Below are 18,680 nucleotides of genomic sequence, written 5' to 3' on the forward strand. Positions count from 1 at the left end.
TGGCTTCCTCCTGCCTGGGGGAATCCTTTGTTGGGAATCCTTTATTAAGAGCTGTTAGCTGGCCCTGATTGTTTCCTGTCTGGAATTTCCCTGTTTTCAGAATGTTGTTCTTTATTTACTGTGCTGCTTTTAGAGTTATTTTTTTAATACTGGAAACCAGATTGTGTTCATTTTCACAGTTCCCTCCTTTCCGTTGAAATGGTCCACATGCTTGTGGATCTCAATGGCTTCTCTGTGTAGCCTGACATGGTGGTTGTTTAAGAGTGGTCCAGAATGTCGGTGTCCTCCTAATCCTGCTTGGATTGGAGAAGGGAGGAGCAGGCGGTGGTTGTGGTTGCAAAGAGGCTGGGGCTTTCCAACTCTATGCTTCCCTCCCTTTAACAGCATTACAAAGAGGATGGAAAAGGAAACCTCCCCCCCCCCCCTCCTCTTCTGTGTTTCCTTTCCCTTTAACCGGGCGGCTGGAAAGAACCCCCTCTCCTACGCTAGAGAGAGACCCGCCCCACCACCCTGAGATGATGTTGCAAAGAGTGCCCGCCTCGCCTCGCTTACACCAATGAAGATCGGAATCTCCTCCCGGGCCCGCCTCGCCATTGGCCAGCCTGGGGTGTCAATCTCATTGTCAGGAGCCCCTCCCTTCTCTCTCAGCTCCAGCGCTGGAAAGCGGACGCGAGAGGGCAGCGCGGGGAGCCGGAGAGCGATGCTGCTGCTGCTGCCGCTTCAGAGGCTGCTGCGGTTGCGCCATCTGTCAGGAGCCCTGCTGGAGGAGGAGAAGAGGCAGAGCGAGGCCGCTTGGGCTTGAATCTTCAGCAAAGAAGGGGATACATGCCATAAGGGAAAGCGGGCAGAGTGAGAGAAGCGCGAGCCCGTCTCCGTTTCCCCGGGCAGGAGGTAGCACGCGCCAGACAAAGCTAAAGCTGCTGCTGCTCCAGGATTCGACGTCCCAGTCCTCCCCGCCCTTGTGATTTCGGTCTTGGAGAGAAAGACGAAGGGGGAAAACGACGACGACGACGACGCCTTCTCTGCTGATTGCTGCTGCTGCTGCTCTTCTTCTTGCCACCGCCCTCACAGAGATTGAGGAGGTAAGGAGCCCAGTGGGAAGAGTCGCCAGCCCCCTTTGCAAGGAAAGCCCGCCACACCGGGATCTCCAGCCTCTCTCCCTTTTTGGAAAAAGCCTCCCTCCCTTTCAAAGCCCACCAGAGAATGGGTGGGTCCTTTCCATGCCAAGGCGCCCCACGCTTGGCATGGAAATGTGTCAGGGAGCTCTTGTGAGGTAAAAGGCCACTGGGGTAGGAAGGCAGGTAAAAGGCCTCCCTATCCACGGATTCAAACACCCACTCATGCAGGACTTTAAAAAAAAATTCCACAAACATTCACACTTTCAGGGAGCTCTTGTAGGGGTAAAAGGCCACTGGGGTAGGAAGGCTGGTAAAAGGCAAAAGGCCTCCCTATCCACGGATTCAAACACCCATCCATGCAAGATTTTAAAAAATATATTCCACAAATACACACACATATATATGATCCCCCACTATGTTATTTCCCATTTCCAGTTGACCCTCGGTATCCACAGGTTTTGTACCACGCTATGCATAGCTTGAATTGATTGCAGAAGAAATCCCACCTTGAAAGCCATTGGAATCTGCAAGCATGTGGACAATTTCGACAGAATAATAATAATAATAACAACAGCTTTATTTTTATATCCTGCCCATCTCCCCAAAGAGACTCAGGGCGGCTTACATGGGGATCGAGCTCTAAAAACACAATGATACATAGCATAAAATTACATTCCGAAATTAATACATAAAATATATAAAAACATCGAACATCATAATTCAATAATCCACACAACTGACCAGTGCCGTGGACTGGGGAGTTGGGGAGAGGAAACTGTGAAAATGAACAAAATCTGGTTACCAGTATTTTTAAAAAAACCTCTAAAATCAAAACAGTAAATAAAGAACAACACTCAAAAATAGGGGAATTCCAGACAGGAAACAATCAAAATCAGCCAACACCTCCCAACAAAGGATTTCCCCAGGTAGCCAGGCTTTGAAGCTGCAAGGCCATTCAATGCTAATCTAGGTGGCCAATTGAAACATTCACACCTGCCTCAAACAGATAAAGAATTCTTTCTCCTACCCTGAACCTTCCACAGATATATAAACCCCACTTGCCTAGTTTCCAAACATCTCACAACCTCTGAGGATGCGTGCCTTAGATGCAGGCAAAATGTCAGGAGATAATGCTTCTGGAACATGGCCATACAGCCCAGAAAACTCACAGCAACCCAGTGATTCTGACCATGAAAGCCTTCGACAACACAATCCCACCTTGGGTTGTGTCATTTTAGGATGTGGATCCCTCCATCCGTGGCTTGGAAATATTTTTTTACAATCCCACCTTGAGTTGTCATTTTAGGAGGGCAGTCCATCCATGCATGGCATGAAAATAATCTAATGGGGTGGAGGAATTCCCACCTTGAGTTGTCATTTTCGTATGTTACTGTATATACAATGGGGCTTGAGTGTCCACAGATTTTGGGATCCACAAGGATCCTGAAACCAAACTCCCCCAGTGACAAGGGATCTAGGTACCTGCTGTGAGCTTCCATGTGCCATCTCCATGGTGGGGTGCACTTTCAGTTGGCCCTCCTTATCCATGGAGTTTACATCCACAGGTTCCACATTCTATACATCCCTTGAAAATATATATTTTTAATTGATATTTTAGTATATTACTCCATCTGTGCATGGAGTTGCACCTTGAGTTGTCATTATGTCACTGTATGTAATAGGACTTGAGCATCCATGGATTTTGGGATCCGAGGGGGTCCTAAAATCAAACCCCAACACACCTAATACACCAAGGGCCCACCATATCAGATGTATAGGGTGATGTATGGGATGGGGTTGCATGGCCTGTCAGTCACACCAACAGCCTTGCTTCTCCATGGCAGATGGGCCATGCAACCCACCACATTGTGCATCGCACACAGTGGGCCCTTGGTGCATCTACTAGGGTTGGGCTCCATGGATATTATATTATAGAAAGTATACACCATTTGTATTATATTTATATTATATAAATGTAATTATATGTAGTATATAAATAGTATTATATTGTATAAATCTATTATATTTATATTATATTTATGTAATATAAAATATATTATTATGGATACCAACATCTTTGGATGCTCAAGTCCCATTACATGCAGTGACATGCTATAATGACAACTCAAGGTGGATTTAAAAATATATATTTTCAAACCACATATGGATGATGGAGTGCATAGATACAGAGGAACAACTGTAAATGGAAAAGGGTAAAACCAGCAACTTCTCATCCAGAGTCTGCCTGCCACAATGGACTTATATCACACAAGCTTTGCCTGATATTAATATGGCACATGGAATCACAAGCAGGCCAATAGATTCCTTGCCACACGGGATTCTGGGGTATTCCTTTAATGAGGCATACTATAGGTATATTCTTGATTCATCCCTTGATCCATGAAATTTGAGGTGTTTATCTCTTTTTTCATTATTATCATTATTGTTGTTTAGTTAAAAAAACCCAACCAATGTATATAACGCCACTTTAGGAAAAACAATAGGTCCTGTCACAGGCCTACAATCTGAAATATATGTCTAGTGTGTGTATTTATATATATATAGATGCCTAATACAGTGGGTTCCTTGTATCTGCTAGGGTTTGATTCTAAAAGCCAATTTCATTTTAGTATGTTATTCCACCTGTGAAATGCTTGAAAATATCTCCCCTCCCACACCATATAAAAATCTCACCTTGAGTTGTCATTTTACTATGCTATTGTATATAATGGGATTTAGCACCCACAGATTTTGGGACCCATGGGAGTCCTGTAGCCAAACCCCAGCTTATGGCAAGATGGTATAGGGGAATGGAGTAGTATGGCCCATCGGAAAACAGAGGTTAGGCTAGGCATGGGCAAACTTTGTCCATCCCAGTGTTTTGGACTTCAACACCACAATTCCTGGCCTCGGGGGGGGGGGGAGGAAGGGTTCTGAGGCCAGGAATTGTGGGAGTTGAAGTCCAAAACACTTGGAGGGACGAAGTGTGCCCATACTTGGGCTAGGCTGTTCGTGTGATTATCTGGCCCCCACTGGGTGGAATTGGCCCCTGTTGCTTGTGGTGGGACAAGGACTATTGCTGCCCCATGACTACATCTTCCAAAAACAGGGAGCTCTAGGGAAGGGGTGGCAGAGTGGCATGGAGCTGGGGCTTTTCTGAACGAAGAGCTGACGCCTGTTTAGATTGGCATATGCTTCTGAAAAGCGAAATCAGGGGGCGAAACCTCTGGCAACCCCTGATGGGAATGTATTGCATTGTGCCAGGATCAATTAGGTAACATTCTGTATGGCATGTTGAATGTAGAAAAGGGTGCTAATGACTTGTGGTGATGTAATGCTTTAATAATTGATGGGCCTTCTTGTACAGCTGGGTTTTCTACAGGCACATGCTGCCATTCTTTTTTCCTTTTCCTTTTGAGCTCCTATGCAATTAAAAAAAAAAAACCCCGAAAAATTGCCAGGTCTCCACCTCCTTAATTCAAAGGAGCTGATGATTTCTACTCATTTGAGATCCACCTCCATGCTTTTATCTGCTGCAACTTAACTGCGAAAAGGGGGAGTGGGAGAAATAATAAATAAAAGGTCTCCCACCCCCTGTTGCAAATCAATCGTGCAGGATTTTGTATGTGTGACAAAGAGGGCTTTGACAGGGGGGAAAGGACATCTACAAGATGCTCAAGGGTGGTAAAGTCTTAAAGAAAGCTCCCACACTCACACATCCCTATGCTTTTTGTCTCTCTTCTTCGCTTCTTTCTCCTCTCTATCTGTTCTCAGTCTCTTTAGCCTAGTGAGGGATTTTGATCACTGCACCATGGGTACCAGCATTTTTGCTGCGCCTGCAGGGAAACAACCTAGGCTTAAGCCAACTCTCTCTTTTAAATGAGTGAATCAGGTTTCTGCTGCATCAGGAGCTTGACTCAATCCTTAATCGTATGTATCTTGACACTTAAAATTGATGTATTCATATGTGTGTGCTTTTCTGTTTAAAAGCACATTTGGGGAGTGTGGTAGAGTTCATTCAAGAGACAGTGGGCAGAGAAAATAGAATAATTTTAACAGCACAACACTGCCTTTCTATTTGTTAATATATTTCATTTTGTGTGATTTGTTCTCTGTTAATGAATCTATATGATAAAATGAAAGGTTGGTGAAATGCAAGGACATACACAGCTTTGTCTTCTCCGTCCCTTTCAGTTACTGTGAAGTGTTATAATGCACAGAAATTAGGGTTTTGTGTTCTTATTTTGTCTTTTACTTCTTTTCATGTAAGGATTTCACAGTCAAACTTAAAAACGTAAAGTACAAAACAAATTTATATATACATACACACACAGAGGCAGTCCACCGGCGAGGCCATTTAGGCGGTTGCCTGTGGCGCCATCATTCCGGGGGCACAGTTGATGCCCCCAGGAGGATGGCGCCACCCCCCGCCTCCTTTTGCGGGCCTTCTTCGGGCTGCCCGGCCCACTGGAAGGCCCAACGCGGGCTCCGGAGGGCCCAGCGCAGGCTCTGGAAGCCCGCGTCGGGCCTTCCAGTGGGCCAGGCGGGCCTTCCAGAGCCGGCACCGGGCACTCTGGAGCCCACGCCGGGCCTTCCGGAGGCAGCGCTGGGCACTCAGGAGCCCGCGCCGGGCACTCCAGAGTCCACTGTCATCTGTGGGAAGCAAGGCAAGTGGGGTTTATTTGTCTGTGGAATAATGTCCAGGGTGGGAGAAAGAGATCTTGTCTGTTGGGAGGCAGGTGTGGATGTTGTAATTAATCACCTTGATTAGCATTTAATGGCCCTGTGGCTTCAAGGCCTGGCTTCCTCTTGCCTGGGAGAATCTTTTATTGGGAGGTGTTTGCTGTCCCTGATGGCTTCCTGTCTGGATTTTCCCAGGTTTCAGAGTGTTGTTCTTTATTTAGGCTTTTCCTTAATCCCTCCTTATTATCCAACATTTTCGCTTATCCAGCGCTTTTATTTTTCAGTGATTGGTTTGGGGGGGGGGGGGCACCAACATTTCTGTTCGCCTATACTTTAAAATTACCTTGGACCTGCTCTGCACACACATACAGACACACACAGACATGCCCCCGATGGCGCAGCGGATTAAACTGCTGAACTTGCTGACCAAAAGGTCAGCAGTTTGAATCCGTGGAGCAGGGTGAGCTGTTAGCCCCAGCTTCTGCCAACCTAGCAGTTCAAAAACATGCAAATGTGAGTAGATTAATAGGTACTGCTCCAGCAGGAAGGTAACGGCGTTCCATGCAGTCATGCCAGCCACATGACCTTGGAGACGTCTACAGACAACGCCGTCTCTTCGTCTTAGAAATGGAGATGAGCCCCACCACCCATAGTTGGACATGTCTAGATTTAATGTCAAGGGAAAACCTTTACCTTTAAAAGTTTTAAGCAGAATGAAACCAAAACAAAACAGAGCCGTACCGTAAAAATCTGAAAAATAGTGTTTGTGCCTTCAAGTTATCTGTTGACTTCTGGTGACCCCATGAATGTCAAAGGGCTTTTGACAGTTTTTTTTTTTAAAAAGAAAGAGATCCAAAACAAAAAGGTTTTCAATATAACTGAGGCACAACAAACCCCTTTGGTGAGGCATTTAACAACTAAGGTGCCACCACTGAAAAGTCCCTTTCTTTAGTAGCTTTAGTAGCTTTGAAAATTACGTCATTTGGCAGACGAATTAAGAGAATCTATATATATAAAAGAGTGATGGCATCAGGGCAGCGGACAAAACAACAAAACTACAGCCCCCCCAACCTCGAAATTTGAAAACACAACCCATCATTCACGGCTCTAGGTTGATACAACAAAAAGAAAAGAAAAATAAAGTCCTAATTACAGGGAGAGGAATAGTAGTTTTTATCCAATTGCTGCCAGTTTGAAGGCTAAGCTCCGCCCACTTGGTCTCCTAGCAACCTCCTCAGCCCAGGGGACAGGCACAGTTAGGCCTCACTTAGGCCTCTTCCACAGATTATCAAATTTGAACTGGATTACATGGCAGTGTAGACTCAAGGCCCTTCCACACAGCTATATAACCCATTTAGAATCTTATATTATCTGCTTTGAACTGGATTATCGTGACTCCACACTGCCATATAATCCACTTCAGTGTGCATACTAAACATAAAGACAACCATACAACAGACATTCAATACCACCACTACCTCAACAATTTCTCACCAACACCACCAGACAACACCACAGCAAAGCGTGGCCGGGCATAGCTAGTTATATATATATATATATATATATATATATATATATATATATTCATTCTTTGTGTCAGGAGCAACTTGAGTCGCTTCTGGAGTGAGAGAATTGGCCGTCTGCAAGGACGTTGCCCAGGGGACGTTGCCCGGATGTTTTGATGTTTTTACAATCCTTGTGGGAGGCTTCTCTCATGTCCTTGCATGGAGCTGGAGCTGATAGAGGGAGCTCATCCGTGCTCTCCCCAGGTGGGATTCGAACCTGGCAGCTTTCAGGTCAGCAACCCAACCTTCAAGTTACTTAGTCCACTACACCATCTGGGAGCTCCATACTGCAGATGATTTCAGCCTTAATGTGGATCTTTTGCGGAAATATGTATATTTATTGAATTTTTGCAATGTTTGTGTTTTTTAATTGTGTTGGAGCCCGCCTCAAGCTGCAGGGAGAGGTGGGTAAGAAACAAAATTATTATTATTATGTCGGACTCCAGAAGCAACTCAAGTTGCTCCTGACACGAAAAAAAAAATTATTACATCTATATATATAAAAGGATAATGATGTCGCTCCACCGGGCAAAACAACAAAACTAAAGGCCCCCCAACCTAGAAAATTGACAATACAACCCCTCATCCACGTCTCTACGTTCTTATGCTCAACAAAGGATTCCCCCCCCAAAACAGGGAAACACCCACTCTTTGAAGGTCCAAACCCATTTGGTACTCATCACTCTTTCATCTCAAAACACAAAATAAAGAGCAACACTCTGAAAACAAAGAAATTTCATCCAGGAAACAATCAGGGCCACCTAACACCTCCCAACAAAGGATTCCCCCCCTCTAAGACACAGAACCACCTAAAAAAAGCCACAGCAACGCGTGGCCGGGCACAGCTAGTGGTCTATAAATCAATGTGGATGTTTTATGTTTAGGTTTTATGTCGTTATATAATTTTGTTTGATTACTTTTGTTTAATTTATTGATGTTAGGTTCTAATTTTATGTTCACATGTGGGATTATTCTGGATTATTTTGTCAATATGTGTTTGTTTTATTAAGACATTGAATGTTTGCCATTTTGTATGTTGGAATCCGCCCTGAGTCCCCCTAGGGAGATAGGGTGGAATCTAAATAAAGTTGTTTTTTATTATTATTATTATTATTTGTAAACCATCTTATAATTTGTATGGGGATGTATTAGAGGAGATCATCCTTCAGGTTACCTGAGCCCAAGTTGCTTTGGGTTTTGCATTTTAGCATCTGTACCACATAACCCCGGTGGAGCCCTGGTGGCAAAGTGTGTTTAAAGCACTGAGCTGCTGAACTTGCAGACTGAAAGGTCCCAGGTTCAAATCCCGGGAGCGGATTGAGTGCCCACTGTTAGCCCCAGCTCCTGCCAACCTAGCAGTTCGAAAACATGCAAATGTGAGTAGATCAATAGGTACCGCTCTGGCGGGAAGGTAACGGTGCTCCATGCAGTCATGCCAGCCACATGACCTTGGAGGTGTCTATGGACAACATTGGCTCTTCGGCTTAAAAATGGAGATGAGCACCAACCCCCAGAGTCAGACATGACTGGACTTAACGTCAGGGGAAAACCTTTACCTACCACATAACTTGTTGTTAGCTTCACCTACTTCTTTGTATCACAAAGCAATTATGTAACCATTTATAATTGCTTTAAATGCAACCCCATAACTACAGTTCTTTTAACATTAAACCAGTTGTTGTACAGTTCTCCAGAAGTTGTAGTTTGTCTGAATTTGGGTACAATCCTACTCTTTCTTGCGTGAGAGCAATCCCACTGAACTCAGCTGGCCCATGGACAGACATTGATTGAACCTATCCAGATTCTGAAACACCACAGAATTGTTTTTCTTACGGAATGAAAAATTTGTAGAGACTTGTTTTGTTTGCACGTTTATTGTTCTTCAGTGACAGAAAAAGAAGAAACATTAATTGTTCAGTATTTTATTATACTGCATAGTTATTGAACAACATGCAGATGGTTGTCCATCCCAACTACAATAGACCTGTTTTTAAATCAGTAATTTAAGACAACACTAAAAATTATGTCAATTCAGTATGACTAGTGGTTGGAATTAATTTTTGGACTGAGGTCAAATGAAGCACAAAAGATTGGTTGGAACAAAGTAAAATACATATTAATATTTTTAATTTTCCTGCATTGACGTCAAAGAGACTAAAGACAAAACTACACAGCACACAAACAGGTAACGTTTGGAGCCAAAAAATGGTATGACAATGAGGATGCTAAACTTTCTCATCCAGCTATAGTTTACTAGAGGTCCACACCTGGCTCGCTCTCCTCCTCCTTTATTTATGCCTCTGACAGAGGAAGTCAGCGTAGCTGGGAGAATAAGACCTAGGGCACGGTTTCCAACTCCCTCTATAAGTAACTAGCTGTGCCCGGCCACGCGTTGCTGTGGCGTTGTCTGGTGGTGGTGGTGAGAAATTGTTGAGGTAGTGGTGGTATTTAATGTCTGTTGTATGGTTGTCTTTATGTTTAGTATGCATTTGGTTGTTTGTGTACTGTGAAAGTGGTGAGGATAGAGGGGGTCTATGTCCCTGTGTAGTATTGTATAGTGTTTATACGTTGTCCATTTGTTGTGAATGCTTGGATTGTGTCCTGCTGCATAGTAGAAAGGGTTGGGCTGGATGGCCCTTAGGGGTCTTTCCAAACACTTGGATTCTATGCTTCTGTTATTATTTCAGATAATCTGTGGAAAAGGCCTAAGTGAGGCCTAACTGTGCCTGTCCCCTGGGCTGAGTAGGTTGCTAGGAGACCAAGTGGGCAGAGCTTAGCCCTCTAACTGGCAGTAATTGGATAAAAACAATTATTCCTCTCCCTGTAATTAGGACTTTATTTTTCTTTTCTTTTTGTTGTATCAACCTAGAGCCGTGGATGATGGGTTGTGTTGTCAAATTTCAAGGTTGGGGGGCCTGTAGTTTTGTTGTTTTGTCCAGTGCCCTGATTCCATCACTCTTTTATATATATAGAAGATATAGACGATTAATAGCATAGGTCTGCCAGCATCACACTGAGCTTTGTTGCCTCCAGACACATGTATTTTGCTGTATTGTGCACATTGACTTTATCATTGCTTTAAATTTGTCTTTCTCAAAAAAAAAAAGGGGGGGGGGGAAATGCAAGGTATTAATAATAAAATGGTGTAAAACAAATGAATCTAAACATGAATAGATCCAAACATAAGAAACAATTTAAAACATGCCAATAAAAGAAGCCACAGTACCAGACCAGTAAAAAGACTCTTCCACAGCAACCATGGTCAGTTGCCAAAGGCCTGCCTGAATAATAAGGTCTTTGCCTGCCAACAGAAAGGCAAAAAGGGGACAAGACAGTCCTTCCTCTCATATTTGAGGTTTAAAAATATGACTCAAGAAGAGCTAAGATTTGGGAGCACAGGGCAGTGAAAGAGCCACTTTATTTGGTTTGCACGACACTTAAAATGCTGGAAACAGCCTGTAGAATCATACCAGATTTTTCTCTCTCAGGCTTTCTGTTTAAGAACCAAGAAGGAAGGAAAGAGAAAATATAATTGTTTATATTATTGTTAAATGCCATCAAGTCAACTTTGGCTACTCTATTTGCAAGAGAACTCCAGAAGCCCCTAGTATCGACAGCTCTGCTCATGTCTTGCAAATTCAGAGGAACAGCTTCCTTGGTTGAATCAGTTCACTGTAATGTTACCTTCTTATTTTTCTAATGCCTTCCACTTTGCCAAAGTTGGCATCTGCTGGAGTTTGGATCCAGGACTCATCATGCCTCACTGAGTCCCTAGGTCCCTAGTCCCAATATATACAGTAGTGTAGTAAAGTGGTCTCTCATATATAAAGTAGGGAAAAATAAATATTTAGGGTTTTTAATTATTTTAAAAAATAAACATGTTCAGGCCGTAGACAGTTGAATCTATAGATAGGAAGGACCAACGGCATTGTCTCTTGCACATAGTCACATCATCTCATAATACATTTAAAGCCGGATAGCCTCAGTTTAGTCATCTTGCACCGTGTTAGGTCTTTATGTATCAGCAGACCTTCCAATCACGCATGAAAGGAACTGCCACTATCAGCTGTCCTCTGCAAAAATAACGTGGTGTGCTATATGGGACTATTGAGGCTGAGCTGGATGGTTATGCCAACCTAGCAGTTCGAAAACATGCAAATGTGAGTAGATCAATAGGTACCACTCCAGCGGGAAGGTAACGGTGCTTCATGCAGTCATGCCGGCCACATGGCCGTGGAGGTGTCTACCGACAACACTAGCTCTTTGGCTTAGAAATGGAGATGAGTACCAACCCCTAGAGCACCAACAACTAAACTTAATGTCAGGGGAAAACCTTTACCTTTACTATAACATAAAGACTCTGTGGGCTCTGTAAAGCAGAACATGGGGTTCCTAGTAACACAACTGAAACAGTGTTCTCAAGTGCAGTTCATATCTTTCAGTTTGGAAGGACTTCAGCTGCTGAAAAGAGAGATTAATTATTCTAAGAATTTGTTATTTTAATACTAAGGAACTTTTGTTCCCATGAGGAGGCCTACCCTTGGGCAGCCTTCTGCAAATACACGTGGGTGAAATTTTCACCTCTCGCAGGCATATATGATCCGTGTATATGATGGCACACTCACATTTTGAAAACATACTTTCAAATATCAGTAATTGAATTCATGTTGGGATTTTAATCAGAATGGTAATTATTTCCTGCAGACTGTCATGAGGTAAACTTGTTCCTCTGACCTGAGAATGCACCTTCAGTTTTGAACATTAAGCTCTCACAGTTTGAGTCAATTTCAGTGTTACTACTTGGTAAAAGAGGAAATTGCATGGGGTATTGCTAAATTAAATATCCTTCCTTAGAAGCAGTTATTGAGTAGCCAAAATATGTATTTAAAACTGGGAATTATGTGCTGAATTCCGTGGATAGAGATAGTTTTTTAAATGTTTTCATATTTTGTCTGCACATATGACTACTAAAATAAATGCTTTTATGCATAAAATGATGAATTTACAGTTATGGCATGTTTTAATAAGCAACAGTTCTGCTGCCTAAAGGGCCTGTGTGAAGTTATCCAAATGTATATGGGTGGAGCACTATGAGTAGAGACCCTTGTGGCCAACAGCCCTGTGGGCTTCATTAGGATGAATACTGTAATCCATGGCATGAAATGATTTACAGTGGATTTATGGCCTAATAAAAATATGATTGGACAAGTTAAGACTGCCCCCCTTGTATCCCTCCCATTACAGTATATCAAATCATGACAGTTAGGATAAAATGGTAACCTTTTAGAACACATCCTTGTTTTTAAAGTGCAAAGTACTTTACGAAGTGTTTTGCAAGTGCAAGCACTTTATTCTTTCCCTTAGTCACTTTACCAGTATAAATGATTTTCAAAGACGTGCTTGTTCATACCACTGAAACTGAATTAACTCTGAAGTTCTCATACAGTTCTGGTGCATTTACTTGCAAGAGTACTGGCATGTATTGTGTCTATTGTTGAGGAAGCAATAATGAAGGGCCACAGGATTTTTTGTTTTGTTTTTGGCAGTTATTGTGTGGTGTGTCATTTCTGACATATGGTGACTTAAAGGTGAACCTATCATGGGGTTTTCTTGCCAAGATTTGTCCAGTGTCTTCCTCTGAGGCTAAGAGACTGTGACTTTCCCAAAGTCACTCTGTAGACAGGAAGAACTTCCCCAAGGAATATAATATTCCTTTTAAAATTAGAGACATACTTGTTGTTCTGTAATGAAAATAGGTCATTAAAGATATTTATAATTTCAGTGGATATTTGGCAAGTAGGGACTATTTTTATGAGATATGTATATAACACAGCTATTGAACTAGGAACCACATATTTGAGACATAATCCAGGAGACTGCCTGAGAAAGTCTTTATTCTACCAGGTTTTTATGTTTTATTTTATCATGTGAGACATGAAAATTTCTTGCACAAACAGGAGTGTCAACTGACAACATAAGAGGATTCTTCAGAGTTTCCCCATAATCCAGCATCCTGTTTCCTCCAGATGTGCTCAGGAATTGACAAGCAAGGCACACACAGAACAACCTTCCCTATCTTGTTTGTCCAGAAAATAGTACAGGTTCAGCATCCCTTATCCAGAATGCCAAAATCTCAAATACTCCAGAAGGGAGCCTGAGATAGTGATTCCTTTGCTTTCTCATGGTTCAGAGTACACACATTTAAAGTATATATTATATCAAATTAACTTCAGAACATGTATATAAGATGTATATGAAGTATGAATGAATTTCATGTTTAGACTTGGGTTCCACCTATTTGTATGTATATGCAAATATAAGTATTATAGAATCTAAAAATCAAAATTCAAAACACTTCTGATCCTAAGCATTTCGGATAAAGAATACTCAATCTCTGCAAAGAGAGATATTGAAGCTGCATATGGCAAATCCTGGGTAAACCATTGATTAGAAAAATTGAGGCAAAAGAACCTGTATAAACCAGCTTTTTTTTTTTTTGTATGTGTTCTCTTTCATAGAAAAGAAACTCCCTGAATTGGCCTTACCCCTTTTATAATGCATCTGAAACCTCCTGCAGACCTGATAATGTCCTACATGATTATTATCCAGGCCATGTTGTATTATGTTGTCTCCTGTGATAAGTACTGAAGTGTCTATTTCAGAATGTGTATACACAGTGCAAAGTTAAATATCAGGAATGTTAAAGAAAATATAAATAATCAATGAGATCCTTTGCTCCTTAGAGACAAGTGAAAACGCTAGAGGTCAGCAAAACAAGTTCGGCCCCCCATTGTGTTACATCCAAGAGCTTTTAGTGTCATTTCACTAAACCTTTGATATGCTACTTTGAGAGTCAGCAGGTAGAGAAGCTATTCATTTTTATAGTGTAGGAAGCTTAAGGAAGACTCTTGTTGACAGATATTGGGATTTTCTTAAGCCAACTGTCGTATAGAAATCTGCCCACCTCAGATGATAATTGCCTACCAGCCTCACCCTTCCCTCTAGAAAATACGTTGTGTGAACTTTTTTTTTAAAAAAAAATAGGGCTTTAAGCATTATTTACTTACATTTTTGAAGTTGGGCAATTAGTTTATTTCATTGTATCAACAATAATGTCAGATTTTTACATCTTGTTATAGTATGTGGATTAGAGAACTTAATACAACAATATGAAAGAAAAAATATTATAGAACAAAAAAAGCATTTGAGGGAACAAACTGTTTAGTTTAACTGCCAGGCTAATTTGAAAAGCTACATCCAAGCTATTACAATAATATCCTACTTTCTTATGGTTAGGGGCACAGTGCCTCTGCAAAAGTGGAAAACTCATGAATAAAAAAAACTACTTTTTAAAAAAATCTGGGAGAACACTTCTCTGGGAGTCTCTAATCCCTCCAGGGCAATAAAAGTTGTGGGAGAAGTTGACCATAAGGTTGCTCTGGAGAACTTTGGGTGAAATCTGCGCTGTAGAATTAATCCAGTTTACATCACTTTAACTGCCATAGCTCACTGCTACAGAGACATGGTACTTTTGTGAGGTTCCAGTACTCTTTGGCAGAGAAGTCTTAAAGATCTTATAGAATTACTATTCCCATGAAGCCTTAGTATTGTGCCATGGCAGTTAAAGTGGTGTCAAATTGCATTAATTCTACAGTGTAGTAGATGCAGCCCTGGACATTCCCATGGTGAACACATTAATCAAATTCACAAAAGGTAAACTTGCAAATGTGGAGGGGTGACTATAATTCACAATTCTGCAAGATATGGAGAAAGAGGAAAAAAGAGAATGACAAAAAGAGGAGGGAAAGAAAGAGAAGAGATTGGCAGAATGAAAACAATAGGAAAGATAGTATTTGCTGTCTTTGTCCTTGTCTACCACTGCACTCAAGTTTGCCTGTCACTGATATCCACCTACACCTCCATGACAGATTATCTCCAAGGGCATTTAGCCCTTGACAGATAAGGTTCTGTAGTTCCTGAGCTAGATCAAACAGTACTTACTCACTAAAGGTAAATAAGATTTTTTTTACTTGAAAGTTTTATAAACTGGAGATCAGAGGTGCTTTTTGGCTGCAGAGAATGATGCAAATATATTTTGGGCAGGGAGAATACTAAACAAACTCAAAGTAATTTGCAGAGTTCATGTGAGTTGTTGATGTTTTTCAGAAATTTAGACAGAAGTAAATATTGCTTTATTTAAGGTAAATTACAAAGAAAATATTCTAAATAGAGTTTGATTGCCTTTTAAATCTTACTAAAAGTATTGTTGTATAGTTAGAATTTAAGAGCTCTGCTGATAATGCGGCCGCAGAAAGAGAGTTACGGAAAAAAAATTAATAAGGCATCATTTTGGGTGGAAACATACCCATTAAGCTAATGGAAAACAGATGAATTAAAGCTGACTTGTGTTGGAATATTCACACATTAAATCATACTTGTGGAAATAGCATACTCTTTTGCCGCAGTTTCATTCATTGAGCATGCTAGTAAATATTGAAGAAAGCCAAAAAGAAGAAGAATTTGATCAAAAATTGTTTTGATATTCATAAGGGAAGTACTTTGATGAAAGATGAAGTACTTTGGCCACATAATGAGAAGACAGGAAACCTTGGAAAAGATCATGATCCTGGAAGGAAAAAAAAAGAGTGGCCGACCAAGGGCAAGATGGATGGATGGTATCCTTGAAGTGACTGGCTTGACCTTGAAGCAACTGGGGGCGGTGACGGCCGACAGGAAGCTCTGGTGTGGGCTGGTCCATGAGGTCACAAAGAGTCGGAAGCTACTGAACAAATACACAACAACAACAATAAATGCATTCAATTATTCCAGGAAATTAAAAAAAACTGGGGGGAAATCAGTTGTTCTGGAAATAAACATTTGATGCAAACATACCTGAGTTGTTGCCTATTAACATCAGGGTAACCTTAACATCAGTATAAACTTGTGGAAACATGTCTTCTAAACTTCCTAAGATAGGTCGCTGTTCTAGAGAGAACAATTATGTGTAGCCAATCATTAGGGGTGCTGTACACCTGCACTTAACCAAAACATGTGTTTAAACTTTTATTTTCTATTAAAAGATATTTCATGGAACGTTTTCACATTTTGCCTATTATCAAACTTGTTCAAAATAAGGAAATCAAGCACAAATTCTTCACTCTGTGTTTTCCACTTAAGAAAAAACGAAGGTATATCTATATTGCTGTTGCCATACACAAAGGTATTTGTTTGATTTGATAGTCATTTGTATACTTCTATAACGTTGCCATTTACATTTATTACTAAATATCAGTGAACCTACTTTTCCTGCATTATGAGTGTACTAGCCCCCCCCCCCCCCCCAACTTAACTAGACCTCTGGATCGTTTTGCTGCTTGAGGCACAAATATAAGAACAGCCGTGTTGTCACCACCATCATAATGTTGCCATTGCCATGCCATTTACTTTGCCTATTTACTTTTTCCACTGCTTTTCTCCCACCTAATATGAAATAGAGGGCGAAATGGCGGTAAATTAGACCAGGAGCACCAATTCACTGCTATCTGCAGAGTCTGTTATTTTCCAAATGCCAGGTTCAGGGGCATTTGAAAAATAGTATGCTCCAGTAACGTGAGCATATTCTCCACTCCTACTGCTCTTGTGCCTTAGGAATCAGACTCACTTTGCCTGATGGGAAGGCTGGCCCTGTAACTCAATATTATCCACTCTGAATGGTATCAGTTCTTTGATAGTGGAACCCTCAGTTCCAGATCCAGTAGCTAGAGGGGCTTATGATGCTCTAGTGGTGCTGCCCCGCTGATAGAAAGGAAGCTTCATTGATCTGTACACATTTATCTTATGCTCCAGTTCTGCAGGCATAAAGTTATTGATAGTTGTAGACAGCTGAAGAGTTTGTGCTGTGGGAAGGTATAGTGTGGCTTTGAATCTTCTCAGTCTCAAGATCCGTCCTTTTCCACGGAGGTCTTAGGATCAGGCTTTTGATCTATACTATCCCTAGGTTGGCAGAATATTGGAGTTTTCTCTGTTATTGGAAACAAATTGAAAGGATCAAGAATTAAGACCACACTGCCACATTAGCGGCTTGTGGAAAAGTGGTTCTGAGATGGATCCATTCATTGGATCACATTAATATTACACAGGAAGATATAAAAGGGTGTCAGCAGCTATATTAAATTACCTCTTCCATATGGGTTTTACCCTGTTATAAAGTATTATTGTAAAATGTCTTAAATCCCAGTGAAAGTTGGAATTAAGTTTAAACTGCATGCTTGCATGTGAACAAACCCTGTGTGATGGCATAATCTAGTGATCGCGTGTTAGTAATTTGATTTCTTCACCTTCAAATATCTTGGGGAGTAGATACAAACATTTGTTACAAGAAACTCCAGTTTCTGTATGTTGACGAAGGCTTTCATGACCAGAATCACTGGGTTGCTGTAAGTATTTCAGGCTGTATGGCCATGTTCCAGAAGCATTCTCTCCTGGAGGTTTGTCCACATATATGGCAGGCATCTTCAGAGGTTGTAAGGTATATTGGAAACTAAGCAAGAGAGGTTTATATATCTGTGGAAGGTTTCTGACCACACAAAATAAGAACTGTATTTAGCATGATAGTCTATTCCTAAGAATAGACTTGTTTGTGTGGTAGTCCACAAGGTTATCCTTAACCGCATGTCTTTACGAGATATCATCTTATAAGGGTTATGGCATGAAATGATGTTAACAGAAGGGGCAGAAAACAACTATACTCATTAGGCATGGAAATGCTTTATGTATGTGTTTCTATGGATCTCAGTAATGAAGTCTGGGAAGATGTAAAGTTGTACCCAATAAAGCATGTCAGTGCAGTGATTCAGTTAAAGGGATTTGTTCTTTTTCATGGAACAAATTTAATTCAAAGCTATTTGTCTTTTGTGTATTTTTTCTCATTCTGCTTGTGCCTGATTGTGGTTTGGATAGATAATGGTTGATCAGTGTTGCAGGAGAAAAGTACATTCTGGGAACAGTAAATAAATGTTGCTCCCTTTCAGTTCTAGATTTCAGTGGTAATCACTGCAAACCAATACAGTGTTCCCTCACTTATCACGGGGGTTGCGTTCTAGGACCACCCACGATAAGTGAAAATCTGCGAAGTAGCGGCACTATTTTAATTTTAATATTTATACATTATTTTGGTCCTTTCCCCCCCCATGATCCAGCTGCGGTCAGGTCCCCCTCAGTCTCTCCCACTCACCGGCGGGGGTGCTGCAGGCCCACTCCCTCTGCCGCACCCACGTGGCCGGCCTCCCTGTCCTTGGACCTGGAGGAGAGATGA

General features: G+C 41.5%; 1 protein-coding gene across 5 annotated transcripts in view; it reads left to right on the plus strand.

Moving 5' to 3' along the window:
- The first annotated feature begins 645 nt into the window (after positions 1-645).
- fyn (FYN proto-oncogene, Src family tyrosine kinase) overlaps positions 646-18,680 on the plus strand; it is a 149,010-nt gene continuing 130,975 nt past the window's right edge. For 4 of the 5 annotated variants that reach the window (XM_062979959.1, XM_003215624.4, XM_008121170.3 and 1 more), the window contains exon 1: positions 647-1,082. The gene's annotated coding sequence lies outside the window, so the exon portion shown is untranslated. Of the gene's footprint in view, positions 1,083-18,680 lie in introns of all 5 variants that reach the window. The other variant, XM_003215623.4, reaches the window with a different exon arrangement.

The sequence above is a fragment of the Anolis carolinensis genome, chromosome 1 (genome assembly GCF_035594765.1).
Source record: "Anolis carolinensis isolate JA03-04 chromosome 1, rAnoCar3.1.pri, whole genome shotgun sequence".
In the NCBI taxonomy this organism is placed as follows: domain Eukaryota; kingdom Metazoa; phylum Chordata; class Lepidosauria; order Squamata; family Dactyloidae; genus Anolis; species Anolis carolinensis.